Below are 16,430 nucleotides of genomic sequence, written 5' to 3'. Positions count from 1 at the left end.
CCTGTTAGCTACGCCCCGTTAACTAGTGTGTGAGAAACGTCGATGACGCAAGAGTGCCCCCCCCCCCCTTCCCAACGAGAACGATTCAAATCGCCGCCGCTGCACGCGCCTGCGACACAGCAACCGCCTGCGCAGTTTTTTCATCGGTCGGGCGGTGCCTGTTGGCCGGGGACGCGTCACATTTCATTTCACAGGCCTCTTCTCGCCGCTTACTGCACACATCCGGGCTTTTTCAGGTCATTTAACCCGGCAGAAGTAAAAACGCTCTACTCTGAAGGTCCTGTTTCGCTCGAATTACTTCCCTTGCTATTTTCTGAAACTTAGTTATCTCTGTCAGCCCAAGTGTAGTCCATGGCCAGGCGTTCCTGTTAGGCAACGCGGCGGTGACGTTGCTTTAAGAGAGTTCAACGGCGTGCCTTTTTTTGGGTGGGGGTCAAGGAACTAAACAACGAGGTCTTCAGTCCCTTATTCAAGTGAAAATACGTCAGAGGTTAATGTGTACCTTGCGGAATGGTCCTCTTACATTTTCTTCATATTTACAGCATTTGAAGGCCAGTGCCCAGTCATCAACTTCCTGAAGTGTTACACATTTCTCAAAAACCTTGAAAAACCGACTTTGAGAATTAGAATATTTCCGAGCAGTTTAAAAAACAAAACTGTTTGTAACCTACTAGTGTAGGTTGGTTGGTTGGTTGGTTGGTTGGTTGGTTGATTTGGGGGAGGGGAACAAACAGGGAAGTCATCGGTCCCATCGGATTAGGGAATGATGAGGAAGGAAGTCGGCTGTGCACTTCCAGAGGAACCATCCTGGCATTTGTCTGAAGCGCGATGTAAGGAAATCACGGGAACCAAATCAGAGTGGCCTGACGCGGGTTTGAACTCTCGTCCTCTCGTGTGCTAACCACTGCGCCACCTAGCTCGCTACCTACTAATGTTGTACTCCGTAAACGTATTACTATAGCTGTCCATAGCTATGTAGACAGCATAAACGCCTTTCTGCATTGTTGCAAACGTTCAAGTGCATTCCATATTAACGAACAGATCTACTCATTAAAAATACTCAAATTCCTCAATAATAATTTAATTTTTAATTACTATTAGAATAAAACTGACAGTATCCACAAAATATTAAAATTTCGTAGAAGAATGTGTGACGTCTAATAGCAAACTAAAGCTTTTATTTGTAGAAATTAAATACTATTATTTACGTATTTAATTTTTTCATTTAATAATATACTTCGGCTGTTTGTATCTAACTGTAATTTATTTCGGTCCCACTAGTAATTAAAAATAAAAAGTTATTTTTATTGAAAATGAGCCCCCAATATTTGTTATCATTTCTATTTCTCAGTAAATATGGAGTTTAAATAAAATTTAAAAGGATGCTGTTGACAGTAAGATAAGAACTTTTTTTTTTAGTGGCACCGTTCATTGTTACCTTACGAATTTTACACAGTTAAGTCAACAGAAATAGTTAAATAGGGGATGGCAGAACAGGAATACTGAAAAATATAACAAAAAATATGCAAGTTAATAAATAATAAAAAAACGACTATTTTCACTTGAGTAATGAGAAGTCTTTCAGTTTCCATAATTATGATCCTTGTCTGTTGGCGATATTCGCAGCGGGTTCTTTGCGGCTGAGAGCAGCTACTTTCATGATTAGAAGACCTTTATGCGGTGCAGTCAGCTATCCACAACTACGGTAGTAAGTTGCAAGTTTTTTCTACGCTCTTGGAAATCTAATCATCAAAGGCGGCGAGAGGTGGGAATGGGGGACGGGGGAAGCCAGGTGGTACTGCTGAACCCTTAACGCATGAGGTGTGATCTCTCAAACCGTGCGAAAATTTTCGAATTCGCTCTGTAAGTCAGTTCTGGTGGAACGCTCACATACCCTTCCTACAGTCGTTAAATTGCCAACCCTTCAATGTTTTGCTATCTGCTGCATCATCGCTTTCTTTGTTCGTTGCTGACATGTTATTGAAACCACATTGTGATACACCTGTTTTTTTCAGTATGGTAAAAAAATGTGTTCGCAGAAACGTGCCAATTCAAGGTTGATGAAATTGTTACTCGGTAGGAGGAGGAAGATGTCAGTAATGTAGCTCAAGACATAAAAAGACGTCATGATAATAGCCAGTGATCACAGTTCTGCTAGCATAGGATCATTCTGGGAATCTTTCTGTTTCTGGAATATAATAATTACAATATTAGTTGAAATCACATATTATTTGAATGATGGTTAAAATGTAGATCCCTGCAAAGACAACTTTGCAAACTTCCTTTTTCCACCTATCGAGGGCTATTTTTATGTTCAAGTTTAAACTGTGGAATTCAGTTTTATGAAAAAATTTACTTTCTACAGTGCTACCGTAATTCAGGTTTCTAGTAGTTCGTTAATGTGCACTATTTGAAAAAGCTGACAAAAGTATTTTACTTTGCGTGGTAAAAAGTAAAGTACAGCGCGCCTCATTTAGTTGTTGTTGTTGTTGTCGTCTTCAGTCCTGAGACTGGTTTGATGCAGCTTTCCATGCTACTCTATCCTGTGCAAGCTTTTTCATCTCCCAGTACCTACTGCAACCTATATCCTTCTGAATCTGCATAGTGTATTCATCTCTTGGTCTCCCTCTACGATTTTTACCCTCCACGCTGCCCTCCAATACTAAATTGGTGATCCCTTGATGCCTCAGAACATGTCCTACCAACCGATCCCTTCTTCTGGTCAAGTTGTGCCACAAACTTCTCTTCTCCCCAATCCTATTCAGTACTTCCTCATTAGTTATGTGATCTACCCATCTAATCTTCAGCATTCTTCTGTAGCACCACATTTCGAAAGCTTCTATTCTCTTCTTGTCCAAACTATTTATCGTCCATGTTTCACTTCCATACATGGCTACACTCCATACGAATACTTTCAGAAATGACTTCCTGACACTTAAATCAATACTGGATGTTAAATTTCTCTTCTTCAGAAACGCTTTCCTTGCCATTGCCAGCCTACATTTTATATCCTCTCTACTTCGACCATCATCAGTTATTTTGCTCCCCAAATAGGAAAACTCCTTTACTATTTTAAGTGTCTCATTTCCTAATCTAATACCCTCAACATCACCAGACTTAATTAGATTCCATTCCATTATCCTCGTTTTGCTTTTGTTGATGTTCATCTTATATCCTCCTTTCAAGACACTGTCCATTCCGTTCAACTGCTCTTCCAAGTCTTTTGCTGTCTCTGACAGAATTACAATGTCATCGGCGAACCTCAAAGTTTTTATTTCTTCTCCATGACTTTTTAATACCTACTCCGAATTTTTCTTTTGTTTCCTTTACTGCTTGCTCAATATACAGATCGAACAACATCGGGGAGAGGCTACAACCCTGTCTTACTCCCTTCCCAACCACTGCTTCCCTTTCATGTCCCTCGACTCTTATAACTGCCATCTGGTTTCTGTACAAATTGTAAATAGCCTTTCCCTCCCTGTATTTTACCCCTGCCACCTTTAGAATTTGAAAGAGTATTGTCAAAAGCTTTCTCTAAGTCTACAAATGCTAGAAACGTAGGTTTGCCTTTCCTTAACCTTTCTTCTAAGATAAGTCGTAAGGTCAGTATTGCCTCACGTGTTCCAGTGTTTCTACGGAATCCAAACTGATCTTCCCCGAGGTTGGCTTCTACTAGTTTTTCCATTCGTCTCTAAAGAATTCGTGTTAGTATTTTGCAGCTGTGACTTAAACTGATAGTTCGGTAATTTTCACATCTGTCAACACCTGCTTTCTTTGGGATTGGAATTATTATATTCTTCTTGAAGTCTGAGGGTATTTCGCCTGTTTCATACATCTTGCTCACCAGATAGTAGAGCTTTGTCAGGACCGGCTCTCCCAAGGCCTTCAGTAGTTCCAATGGAATGTTGTCTACTCCGGGGGCCTTGTTTCGACTCGGGTCTTTCAGTGCTCTGTCAAACTCTTCACGCAGTATCATATCTCCCATTCCATCTTCATCTACATCCTCTTCCATTTCCATAATATTGTCCTCAAGTACATCGCCCTTGAATAGACCCCTCTATATACTCCTTCCACCTTTCTGCTTTCCCTTCTTTGCTTAGAACTGGGTTTCCATCTCAGCTCTTGATATTCATTCAAGTCGTTCTCTTATCTCCAAAGGTCTCTTTAATTTTCCTGTAGGCAGTATCTATCATATCCCTAGTGAGATAGGCCTCTACATCCTTACATTTGTCCTCTAGCCATCCCTGCTTAGCCATTTTGCACTTCCTGTCGATCTCATTTTTGAGACGTTTGTATTCCTTTTTCCCTGCTTCATTTACTGCATTTATATATTTTCTCCTTTCATCAATTAAATTCAATATTTCTTCTGTTACCCAAGGATTTCTACTAGCCCTCGTCTTTTGACCTACTTGATCCTCTGCTGCCTTCGCTACTTCGTCCCTCAAAGTTACCCATTCTTCTTCTACTGTATTTCTTTCCCCCATTCCTGTCAATTGTTCCCTTATGCTCTCCCTGAAACTCTGTACAACTTCTGGTTCTTTCAGTTTATCCAGAATTTAAAACCTGGTTCCTAAATCTCTGTCTTACCATTATATAATCTATCCAGGGTTCTTCCATATATACAACCTTCTTTCATGATTCTTAAACCAAGTGTTAGTTATGATTATGTTGTGGTCTGTGCAAAATTCTACCAGGCGGCTTCCTCTTCATTTCTTAGTCCCAATCCATATTCACCTACTATGTTTCCTTCTCTCCCTTTTCCTACTACCGAATTCCAGTCACCCATGACTATTAAATTTTCGTCTCCCTTCACAATCTGAATAATTTCTTTTATTTCATCATACATTTCTTCAATTTCTTCGTCATCTGCAGAGCTAGTTGCCATATAAACTTGTACTACTGTAGTAGGTGTGGGCTTCGTATCTATCTTGGCCACAATAATGCGTTCACTATGCTGTTTGTAGTAGCTTACCAGCATTCCTATTTTCCTATTCATTATTAAACCTACTCCTGCATTACCCCTATTTGATTTTGTGTTTATAACCCTGTATTCACCTGACCATAAGTCTTGTTCCTCCTGCCACCGAACTTCACTAATTCCCACTATATCTAACTTTAACCTATCCATTTCCCTTTTTAAATTTTCTAACCTACCTGCCCGATTAAGGGATCTGACATTCCACGCTCCGATCCGTAGAACGCCAGTTTTCTTTCTCCTGATAACGACATCCTCTTGAGTAGTCCCCGCCCGGAGATCCAAATGGGGGACTATTTTACCTCCGGAATATTTTACCCAAGAGGACGCCATCATCATTTAATCATACAGTAAAGCTGCAAGCCCTCGGGAAAAATTACGGCTGTAGTTTCCCCTTGCTTTCAGCCGTTCGCAGTACCAGCACAGCAAGGCCGTTTTGGTTATTGTTACAAGGCCACATCAGTCAATCATCCAGACTGTTGCCCTTGCAACTACTGAGAAGGCTGCTGCCCCTCTTCAGGAACCACACGTTTGTCTGGCCTCTCAACAGATACCCCTCCGTTGTGATTGCACCTACGGTACGGCTATCTGTATCGCTGAGGCACGCAAGCCTCCCCACCAACGGCAAGGTCCATGGTTAATGGGGGGGACTCATTTAGTACAATACAATAAACAAGGAGTATTTAAACAATACTTAAATAACTCTAAAATTGAGTGTTACGTGACTTAATAATTTCATACGATTTGCGCCTTAAATCTCGGTCGAACACAGGGATGCGAAACACCCCGGGTTGTGACATACATTAGAGAAAATCCACCTCACGAGTTAAGGGGATAAGAAGGAAGTCGGACAGGTCGGTTTCAAACCGCAGCACACAGCGGAGAGACGGTCTGCACGCACGCAGCAGGCTGTGACGCGTGGTTGGGACGGCACGACCGGCCATCTCGGCCGCCTCTCTATTTATAGGCGTTACGCGGCGGCGGCCGCGAACGCGCGTGCACTGGCTCGGCCAAAACGCGAAGGGAGGTCCGAGGGCGGCCGGCGGCCGGCGTGCGCTGAGCGGCCGGTAGGGCCGCCGCCCCCGCATCGCGCCCAGCCCCGGGGGCGGGGGCGCCGACGGTGCCGCCTCGCCCCACACTGCTCGAAAATAGACAGCACGTGCACCTCGGCGTCGCTCCGATGTCTGCCAACGGTCTGGACAAAATTCGCGAGAGACACGTTCTTTTGAAGTGCACTGTGGCAGAGGGAGGAAAACTGATGCAGGAGGCGTCGGCCGATGGTGTGCAAACGTCTATATCTACATCTACATTCATACTCCGCAGGCCACCTGACGGTGTGTGGCGGAGGGTACCCTGAGTACCACTATCGGTTCTCCCTTCTATTCCAGTCTCGTATTGTTCGTGAAAAGAAGGATTGTCGGTATGCTGCTGTGTGGGCTCTAATCTCTGATTTTATCCTCATGGTCTCTTCGCGAGATATACGTAGGAGGGAGCAATATACTGCTTGACTCTTCGGTGAAGGTATGTTCTCGAAACTTCAACAAAAGCCCGTACCGAGCCACTGAGCGTCTCTCCTGCAGAGTCTTCCACTGGAGTTTATCCATCATCTGCGTAACGCTTTCGCGATTACGAAATGATCTTGTAACGAAGCGCGCTGCTCTCCGTTGGATCTTCTCTCTCTCTCTTCTATCAACCCTATCTGGTACGGATCCCACACTGCTGAGCAGTATTCAAGCAGTGGGCGAACAAGCGTACTGTAACCTACTTCCTTTGTTTTCGGATTGCATTTCCTTATGATTCTTCCAATGAATCTCAGTCTGGCATCTGCTTTACCGACGATCAACTTTATACGATCATTCTATTTTAAATCACCCCTAATGCGTACTCCCAGATAATTTATGGAATTGCTGACCTGCTATTTTGTAGCTAAATGATAAGGGAACTATATTTCTATGTATTCGCAGCACATTACACTTGTCTACAGTGAGACTGAATTGCCATTCCCTGCACCATGCGTCAATTCGCTGCAGATCCTCCTGCATTTCAGTACATTTTTCCATTGTTACAACCTCTCGATACACCACAGTGAACTTATTTTGCATTGCTATCCATACAAAATCACCCATGTCCTGGAGTTGCTTCCTGCTGACCTACCAGCAAACTTTCGCTCCAGAACTTCTTGCTCGCGACGGAGTTTGTTTTGTTTTAGGACGCAAAAACATCTAGGGTGATGCGCGTCCGTGTCAAAACTGTAAAACACGAAGACAAAGAGAGGAGTTACAAAAGACAACGCGTCACTCCGAATCGGACGAGAAGACACCTAAAAACAGGGACTTGGTAAAGTGTCCATAAAATACGCCATAGAGGCAACGGAGGTCCCGGACTAAAGATGCCACGACGGATAAAAAGTAAAACGCCGTCGACGGCTCGCGCGTAGTTCACTGAAACGGCCTATAACTCAGGCGGCAAACACAAACGAGTACGAAAGTGGTTAAAAACAGAAACAGAATTTCGTCAGGAAATGACCGACCGTCAAAAGTTGAGTGCAATGTGCACGAAGTGGTGGGGAAGCACCATTTAACAAATGGCAATGGCTAAAAGGACAGTGTGCAGTACGTAACCTAGCTGAAATGATCACCTCGTGGCGAGAGCGCCCAGAGAAGTCGTCCAAGCTGTTGGGAGATGCTTAATAGCTCGGAGCTTGTTCCCATGCAGGGAGGTCTAGTGATGATGCCGAAGTGACACCACCCGCTGATTTTACTTATTTATTTAGCGTATGTAAATTAAGTACAATTCAGTACTGGACCACGTCATTCTACATTACGTAACATTACATATATTCACAAACATCTAGCCCTTGTATATACTCAATGCAAGAGGAATTCTTCAAGTCCCCACTGAACGCTCTGGCACTGCATTCATCTCTGTTGTCTTGGATGGTCTGTTAAGGCGTGCTGCAGTCACATGCTGGCGAAGACAGCAGTCCCCGTTTGAAGACTGAGTCAGCACATCTTCCATGCCCAGTTCTTAGTCGGTCCACAACTGACCAGAACTTGCGGGGCTCATCAAAACCAGGAAATACCTCAGCAATACAAGGCATTAGGTGGCAAGTTGTTGCGGCATTTTGGAGCCATTGTCTTCGCCATGTCAGGCCCGTCGAGGCTGTCCAGAGCAAGATGGGGATGTTGACACAGAGATCATCGCAGGGAATGTAACAAGTAGTGGGCTGAGGTACGAGAACTGCTGTCTTAGCAGCGGTGTCAGCGGCCTCGTTTCCTGTCAGACCCACCTGACCAGAAACCCACATAAACATCACAGTGCCTCCATCAAGAGAGCAAGTGACAGTTTTCTTGGACCTATTGCATTAAGAGATGGGTTGTGTACAGTCGCGAGGGAGTGTACAGTGAATAGCCACTGATCTCTCTCTGAACAGACGAAGCCCAATTCCAAGGACACGTCAACATACACAGAACTGCAGAATATAGGCAACGGAAAGTACACACACACACACACACACACACACACACACACACACACACCACTTTATTCTGTAAAGCTGACTCTGTGGTGCGGGCTGATGGCATCGTTTACCGTACGGCCACAGTTTCTTTTAAGGAGATGGGCCCTTTCACTTTTACCTTCACTGTTAAAAGCTACCAGTGTCTTTTGCGTGTCCAGATCACCTGATCATCCGCGTGATTTCTGGCTGTGGGGTTACATGAGAGACCCCGTGCTCAGTGCTCCAGTCACGAATGTAGCAGGACTGCAGGCACGCACTTAGCATCGCTTTGAACGTGACGCCTGAGGATGCCGATCTGCTGTGAAATATTGTTTCTTGCTTTGAACTTGTGGCAGAAAACGGTGGACAGCATACTGAGCATGCATTGCGCCGGTGTCACGACGATTAAAAACCAACTTAATCGTTGCTTTTTACGCAGTTTTTACCGTGAGGACAATTAAGAACAGTTTTTTTCCCATCCGATGGGGGTACGATCTCGAAATGGTGGAACGGCTTACCTAACTAACAGTCTCACAACTGTTGAATGCCAAACTTTTGCGATCATGCACACTGCACAGTACAGTTGGTTTAACTTTCAACTGACACCACAGCCGTCGTACTGCGACTCATTTGTCGCCGGCCCCGTTTAAGTTATGACGGTTACAACGTCATATGGTGGGAAGAAATTTCTTTACTTCCACAACGTTTCCCCCTTCTTCGGTAACATTCTGTTCAGACTGACCAGCAGTCTCTATTTTTTCAGCGCTGTCAAACTGGAACTTTCATTACAAACACCCTGTGTATATATACAAAAGTGGTGTGATGTGCTGGCCATCGCTGCAAAAAAAGCTCTCCATAGCGTCATCAGCCGCTCTTCCATTTCATTCAGTGAAACAATACACGTGCTGCACGTCGTGCAACTCTACATCAGCAAACCTATTGGTATTGCTGATTATCACTTTAGCGTACATCAACACTGCCTAACCCGAGGCAGAACCGAACAGCGCTGAATGCAAGCTTGAGGGGCAAAAGTAAACAGTGCAATGTGGTTCTCAACAGCAAGTTTTGTCAGCAAATGGGACACGTTAGTTCCCATATATCGCGTATAGCGTCGAGATTTGCGCTGTTTTTGTAGATAATTTCAGTGTACTACAGACCCAAAGATAAATGTGTACAAGAAATCAAACGAAATGTAGCTTCTCTGTAAGGTGCCGCCGGAGACGACAGGTCCCTTGCACCAAAATACCGGAATAAATCGTCTCTGAACTGACCCCGAAATTTAGCCGGCGAGTATAGATCCACCCTGCAGGCGGTCTAGCACGGCAAATCGGGCGCGGCGAGAAGTAGTAGTTTGCAGTGAATCCTTACGGAGGGTTGGGGGGGGGGGGGGGGGGGAGTTGTTTTCTTTGCTACTAAACGATCGTAAATTGTACTAATGCTAATTTTTTCAAAGGAAGTCATAATTTGTAGGTTATGCCTTAATTAAAATTATTGGATCTACAATGGTATGTTGCGTACCAAAGTGTGCACAAAATAAGGAGAGGTCCCCGCCCGTAGGATAGACTTTTTCGCACCACCTGTGCGGTGATGCAGAAGCCGCAGCTATCAATCCCTGCTGTCGTTCACCCTGGTGGGCCCTCATTTGTTCACTGACGAAAAAAATTTCGTATTATCACATGACGCTCTTCAGCTTTAAAATAGAGACGCCTAAAACATAGATTGCGCAGTAGCGGTTCAAGTACAATCCTCATGCACATAAAGCAATGGGTTCGAATATTGTCAGGTGATTTGAAATTTATGACCTCGATCAATACTTTTATTCAATTAACTGGATTCAATTTTATGTCTATTGCTTTGTCACATTTTACAAATGCTGTCATTTCTATCATTCTTTATCCACTTGCGATCTTTGTGCAGGTGAACTTAATTATTTTTATTTATCTATCATAATTAAATATTTGAAACTGCCAGTCTATTGGTTAAAAAATCTTTTTACACAAACTTTGCAATTGTGTCGGATGTATTTTTCTTTGCAAGATGCACATTTTTTGGATGGTTAACGTTATAAAAGCATTTGAAACAATTCTTGCTCGACGACGAATAATTTAACGCAAATGAAGAGTAAACGAAAGAATGCATGATAAATAAAACGAAATCCAAACAAAGTGAAGAACAGAAATGACTAATGCAAGAGCATGGACAAAAAACAGGATGATAAAATGGAAGAAATTAAATAGAATTTAATACATAAAAATAATTAAAATCACAAGCACAATGATTCTAAATGGAGAAGAGAATGATAGGAAGAGAAAATAAGAATTTGAAGAAGTTAATACATTTTTTTAAATGATGTGACAAAGCAACAGAAATAAACCTCGTTTACCTCAATTAATTGAATAAAAATAATGATCGAAGTCGTTTCGATGAAGATTTCAAAATAAAAAGTTTCAAAGCACCTGATGAGATTTATACCGCAACCTCTTGCATGTGAGGCCTGTAACTTAAACGTTAATAGTAAAAAATGAGGCAAAAATATATTTCCGTCGGGTGTACATCGCGTTGTCGTCTTACTCTGTGTATTTCTAGTTTACGATACTTCTAGAAACAATACGGACGGAACAGTTGTTTACAAGTTGAGGAGAGTAACTATATCCGGTTTGGTAAATAAATTACCAGCGCGCAGGCAGTTAAGTAATGCTTTTGAGTCACGCGAGTTCGGAAAAAGGGCGACCGAACCAATAACACCTCAGAAAGACCTAGCCGACTTGCGTGCACTTCAATCATTCTGCTTTGCAGCTCACACTAAACTTGAAAGAATCAAGCACATGGAACTCTTTACGGCATGATAAGCGAAAGACTAAACAGCAGATTAATTTCCGCATATACATCTATGTCACGTTACATATATACGCTGGTAACGTGCTTAGCATTACTCACAGGAACAATATAGTACGTTAATATACCAAGCAGCAGCATAAAAAAATTGCAACCCAAGGCTGTAAGCCCGACCCCATCCTTTATAGCACATTCATCAGCCTAATAGTAGTCCGCACAGAAAATACATAACTTAGTATCCTAGAACCATTATAAATAGCGTTACGCATCAGCGTTACAAATTAGACGAATAAACTGCGGAATCTCACATCTGATACCTCCACAAATAATTTCTTTTTCGAATGACACCTGCGTACGAATAATAATGTAACATCTTCTTAATAGCAACTTCTGTGTATACGTGGAAATTTATGACCTTCCAATTCGTATTTCGACCTGTTTGAATTTTGTTTATATATAGTCTACTGACACCATTCCTAAAAAGTATAATTATGGCTGGGAACAGTAATTCAAGTCTTTGTTCTTAGTCCCGAAAAAATTGTAGACATAATGTTACATGCTGTACTATTCCTATGTGCTCTTTAACAGGACCAGATGTAATTTTTTTTCAAAAAATTATGTAGACTGTTCAAACACTTGAAGATAATTCCCTAGGGCTCGAAATGCACCTTGTATGGAAATAAAAATCGAGATGTGCGACAGAAGACTTCTCTATTTTTTACAAAGCAATACAGTCACAGCAGCAACACTGGTAACAGTGCACAACATAACGCGTAGTTAGCTTTCTTCTAGTTTCATTTAGGTATAAAGATGGGAACAGTGTTTGCTTACACACTTCTCAATGAGCAATGTCTCCACGCTCATATTGGGAAACGCATGTAGAAAATTAACGGTACTGACGTTAACGATACCATAAGGAACACCACGGCTACCCAGTTTACCAGCATCGCAGAGAGATTGGGTGTAAAACATATGAAACTTAACTTCGGAGACGAAATTGTGAAGACGGGTAACTTGCGAGTGGTGGAGGAGGACAAGTTCTGAACGGCAGTCAGGCCAGAAAGTGAGGAAATATAAACCGCCTTTTGATGTGATCATCCGCCGAAGAAACTAATGATACGGGGCTGATTATCTGTTGTCAGCCGGGCAGGCCAGAAAGTGAGGAAATATAAACCGCCTTTTGATGTGATCATCCGCCGAAGAAACTAATGATACGGGGCTGATTATCTGTTGTCAGCCGGGCAAGCGTATACCTGAGAACGTTCGCCACATAATATGAGCTGTGCAAGGTTGGACAATGTGACGTTTCGAGTGTCAGGAAGTGTTAACGTCATGCACGTGTTAGCGAGGTGTTAATTCCCAAAATTAGGAAGTACGAGAACGAAAAGCAAGCCTGTCCAGGTGTCCAACTATAAAAACGAAACGACTGCTTCGATGAAGGTCATTTACTCTTTGGATGATCACCCTCCAAACGAATAAGCGGAGAGGGGGGGGGGGGGGTTGGAAGCCTTCTAAGTTGACAAAATTAAATACATTTTCTTCTGATCTTGTATGTACGTACGTATGTAGGATTGTCGGGTGGTCATAAGCCTTTTTTCAATAGCGTGCCATTGGTGTATGAGTAATTATTCTTGTTAAAACGAAAAGCAAGAACCACAGTAATAAATTTCGGAAAACCGCACCTCATAACTAATCTCATCTATCAATTTATAACTACCAGGCCACAGTAAGGCACTAAGCTGGTTTCCTTAACTAGGGATTAATACCTGCGGCGTAGAACGCATTTCAATACATTCGGTCGTTAAAAATCATTGGTCTAGATTCCTTGTACATATAAGAATTTAAACTGGTACATAAAAAATCTCAGAGCTTCATAAACTGTTCTGTTTCTTTTCATATAAAACTGCCCTAACGAAATACATTACGTTACTCTTTGAAAAAGCAAGGCATCCGTCATGTTGGCACCCCGCTGAATGCCTTAGGTGCAGTGTGATGTCTTCCAGCACCTGTGCTAGCAGCATGTCTTTGGAACTTTAGATACTTTAATGTATTTAGATTCACATCCATTAAACTGGGACCATTGATGCCGGTCTTAAAAAAGACGTGCCAAACGTTGAGAAATCACCAACAGCGTTGTTTTTATCCGCTTCTTTGAGTCGATGATAATATGATTATAATTTGAGGTGAGGTGAGTGGTGTTCAACATCATGGTCATCAGCGCCCTGACGAAAAAGCATGCCACTCTCATGAGTGGGGACGAAGGGTGTCCCTACATGCAGAGCAGTTTATAGTGAATTATGTCTGCCTACCTTCCCCACCAATTTAGGGATGAGGCTTGACAGTTCACCAAACTTCACCACTCTTTCAACACTGGAATCGTACCTGCGAGGATGGTAAGTAGATCACCATCGACACTGAGGCTGCCTTAATGTCGGTATGCAGAACACACGTTGTCAAATGTGCTCAACTGAAAGTAGCACTCCACGAACTTCAAAGAGTGGTGGATCCTCCCGCCAGAGGAGGAAGCCATGTGTCAAAGGCCTATGTCCAATGCGCAGTATGGTAAGCAGAACCTCCACCAATGGTGAGGCTGACATGAAGTCCGCCATTCCTGTGAGGTCGATCCGAGTGACCGCTGTATGTTTCCTGTCACCTGCGACCACTCAGTCTCCCATTTATGCATGATGTGTGTGTCAGAAAATAAGATGATGGAGTGCAACGGGATGGGACACTGATGGACGGCACCATCCCGACATGCTTCCTTGGCGGCTTTGTCGTCCATGCCGTTTCCCTGTATCCCAATGTGACCAGGTACCCAGCAGAAGATCACCTCCTTGCCACGGTGTTGGAGCCGCTGTAAGTCACGTATGAACTGAATCAGCTGGTCTACTGGATACATCTGATGAAGTCCTTGTAGTGCACAAAGCGAGTCTAAACAGACAAGAAACCTTGTACGGTGATGCCTGCGAATCCTCTCCAGTGCTATCAGAATGCCATATAATTCCGCATCATAATTAGTAAATTGTTCCGGAAGATGCACTTTAAAAACCCTATCGGGGAAAACAGCACAATAACCGAGGACAGTCTCTTGCTGGGATTCATCTGTATAAACAACGATAAAACTGTGGTACGTACTTAAAATGGACGAGGGGTTGGGTTCTTTGGGGAAGAGACCAAACTGCGAGGTCATCGGTCTCTTCGGATTAGGGAAGGACGGGGAAGGAAGTCGGCCGTACCCTTTCCAAAGGAACCATTCCGGCAGTTGCCTGGAGCGATTTAGTCAGGAAACCTAAATCAGGATGGCCAGACGAAAAATGGACGAAATAGAGTTGTAAAAACATAATCTGAAGTAAGAGATTTTTGGACTGTATCAAGCATAAAATCACTTTGGGCCTCTGAAAACACCAAGGCGGCAGTGCATTTAATCCCTGGCGGTGTATTTTGATGTCTGATAGATCCAGATCATTGAGAGTCTATAGCAAGTATCCCAAATGAGTTGGTCGCATGGGGCCGATTCCTGAACAGCAGTTTAAAGGTGGGTTTGACCATCGCACTAATATACCAATGACTGTGGTGACGCGGAGATTTTAGTATGTCGACGAATCCAGAGTGGTGGTTCACTAGCCTCTGAACACAGACGCGGAACTGGGCTGGTACGAAAGGACCCTGTCGATATCCAAATGCCCCCATGGTGGACAGCGTCTAACGTCTTGAGGTAAGAAGTACGGGCTGATCCGTAGACCACGCTGCCGTATAGTAAACGTGATCGAACAAACGCCCTCAAACTGCAGGAGGTGGAACCTGTCAGCTCCCAATGTTTTTTCGATAAGGCATTTCAAAATATTGAATGACTGGAAGCTCTTTTGTAGACCTTTCATGTATGGGAGCCAAGTTAATTTCGAAGCAAACAATAAACCCAAAAGGCGCACAGTTTCTTGAAAACTGAAATATTGTCCACCATTGGGAGCACTGGTTGGTTAAAACTTCGACGAGTACGGTTAAAATTGACACATGTAGTCTTCTCCGGTTTGAGGATTTGTGTTATCATTTGTCCTTTCAGACAGACGAACGGACAGGAATGGGGTGACTGTGCGTACATAAGATCTGGAGGACCGCGTTCTACAGCATATTGAGAACCCTTGTACAAGTTCCAGGACAGTGACCCGCCAACACGGTGTAAGCCAAAGTAAGATTATGTGTGTGCTGCATGACAGCCGCTATCACGGAGGCCACGCTGAACGACTGTTGTGACGTGGATGCCAAGTAACTCAATATTGTGTTCCGGGACGATCTATTGTCGTTGCACGCACACCATTTTCCGGAACACATTCATAGGGCCTTCTTCCTCGATTTCCAGTCAGGAATCCGCTCCTGCAGTTTGTCGGCTTTATTAATGTTTACCCTATATAATTGTGTAGTTTGGCATAAGCCCTTTGTAACAGCGTATTTCGGAGTTCCATTGCCCACGTCAACCATTGTGCGGTCGTAAAGTGTAAGCCGCGTGCGATAATATGTGGAATTACATGTAATTTTAAATGTGTGACGTACACCGGTATTAACGATGTTGGTTGTACTGGCTTTATGTAAAGACAATTGCAATCACAATCACAGTGCCAGTGGACGCCACTAAAAATGTAGCACGCGCAGATACTACTAAGAATGGCATATATGCGCCATCGCTGAATTTTTGTACAATAAGATTTTATTAACCCCAGCATATTTTATGATGTAATACGTTACTGAGTGACTTTTAACCGGTCGTTAACGCAGTAAATTCCTGTTGTTTCTGTTTATGTCCACTCATAAAATGTACAACACTGCGGCAATGAAAACCGTTAACTAATGTATTATGTTTTCGACCCTAAAGTTTCAGGGCACACCGTAAAGCCACACCAGGACATGTATCTGAACCACGCCCCTCCGACTGAACAGCTCGCCGCGACGCCCGCTTCTCCCCGGCTGGGGAGCGGGCATATTCCCGGCGGCTGCGCAAACGGTATTTCCAGACGCCTCGGGTGACAAACATAATTATCGCCTGTCGTCAGCAGCCATCTGCGCCGCATCCAATTGGTGTAGCTTTCCGGTCGTCTAACGCCACTGCTTCCCCCTGAAGCCGTCTGC

The 16,430-nt window shown here is 43.5% G+C and overlaps 1 protein-coding gene across 5 annotated transcripts in view; it reads right to left on the bottom strand.

Annotated features, from left to right (window-relative positions):
- The window catches only part of LOC124551340 (glycogen synthase kinase-3 beta), a 329,510-nt gene that overhangs the window by 187,332 nt on the left and 125,748 nt on the right, over positions 1-16,430 (bottom strand). The gene's annotated exons all lie outside the window — the stretch shown is intronic.

The sequence above is a fragment of the Schistocerca americana genome, chromosome 9, assembly GCF_021461395.2.
Source record: "Schistocerca americana isolate TAMUIC-IGC-003095 chromosome 9, iqSchAmer2.1, whole genome shotgun sequence".
NCBI lineage: Eukaryota > Metazoa > Arthropoda > Insecta > Orthoptera > Acrididae > Schistocerca > Schistocerca americana.
This window is presented reverse-complemented; position numbering and strand designations above follow the sequence as displayed.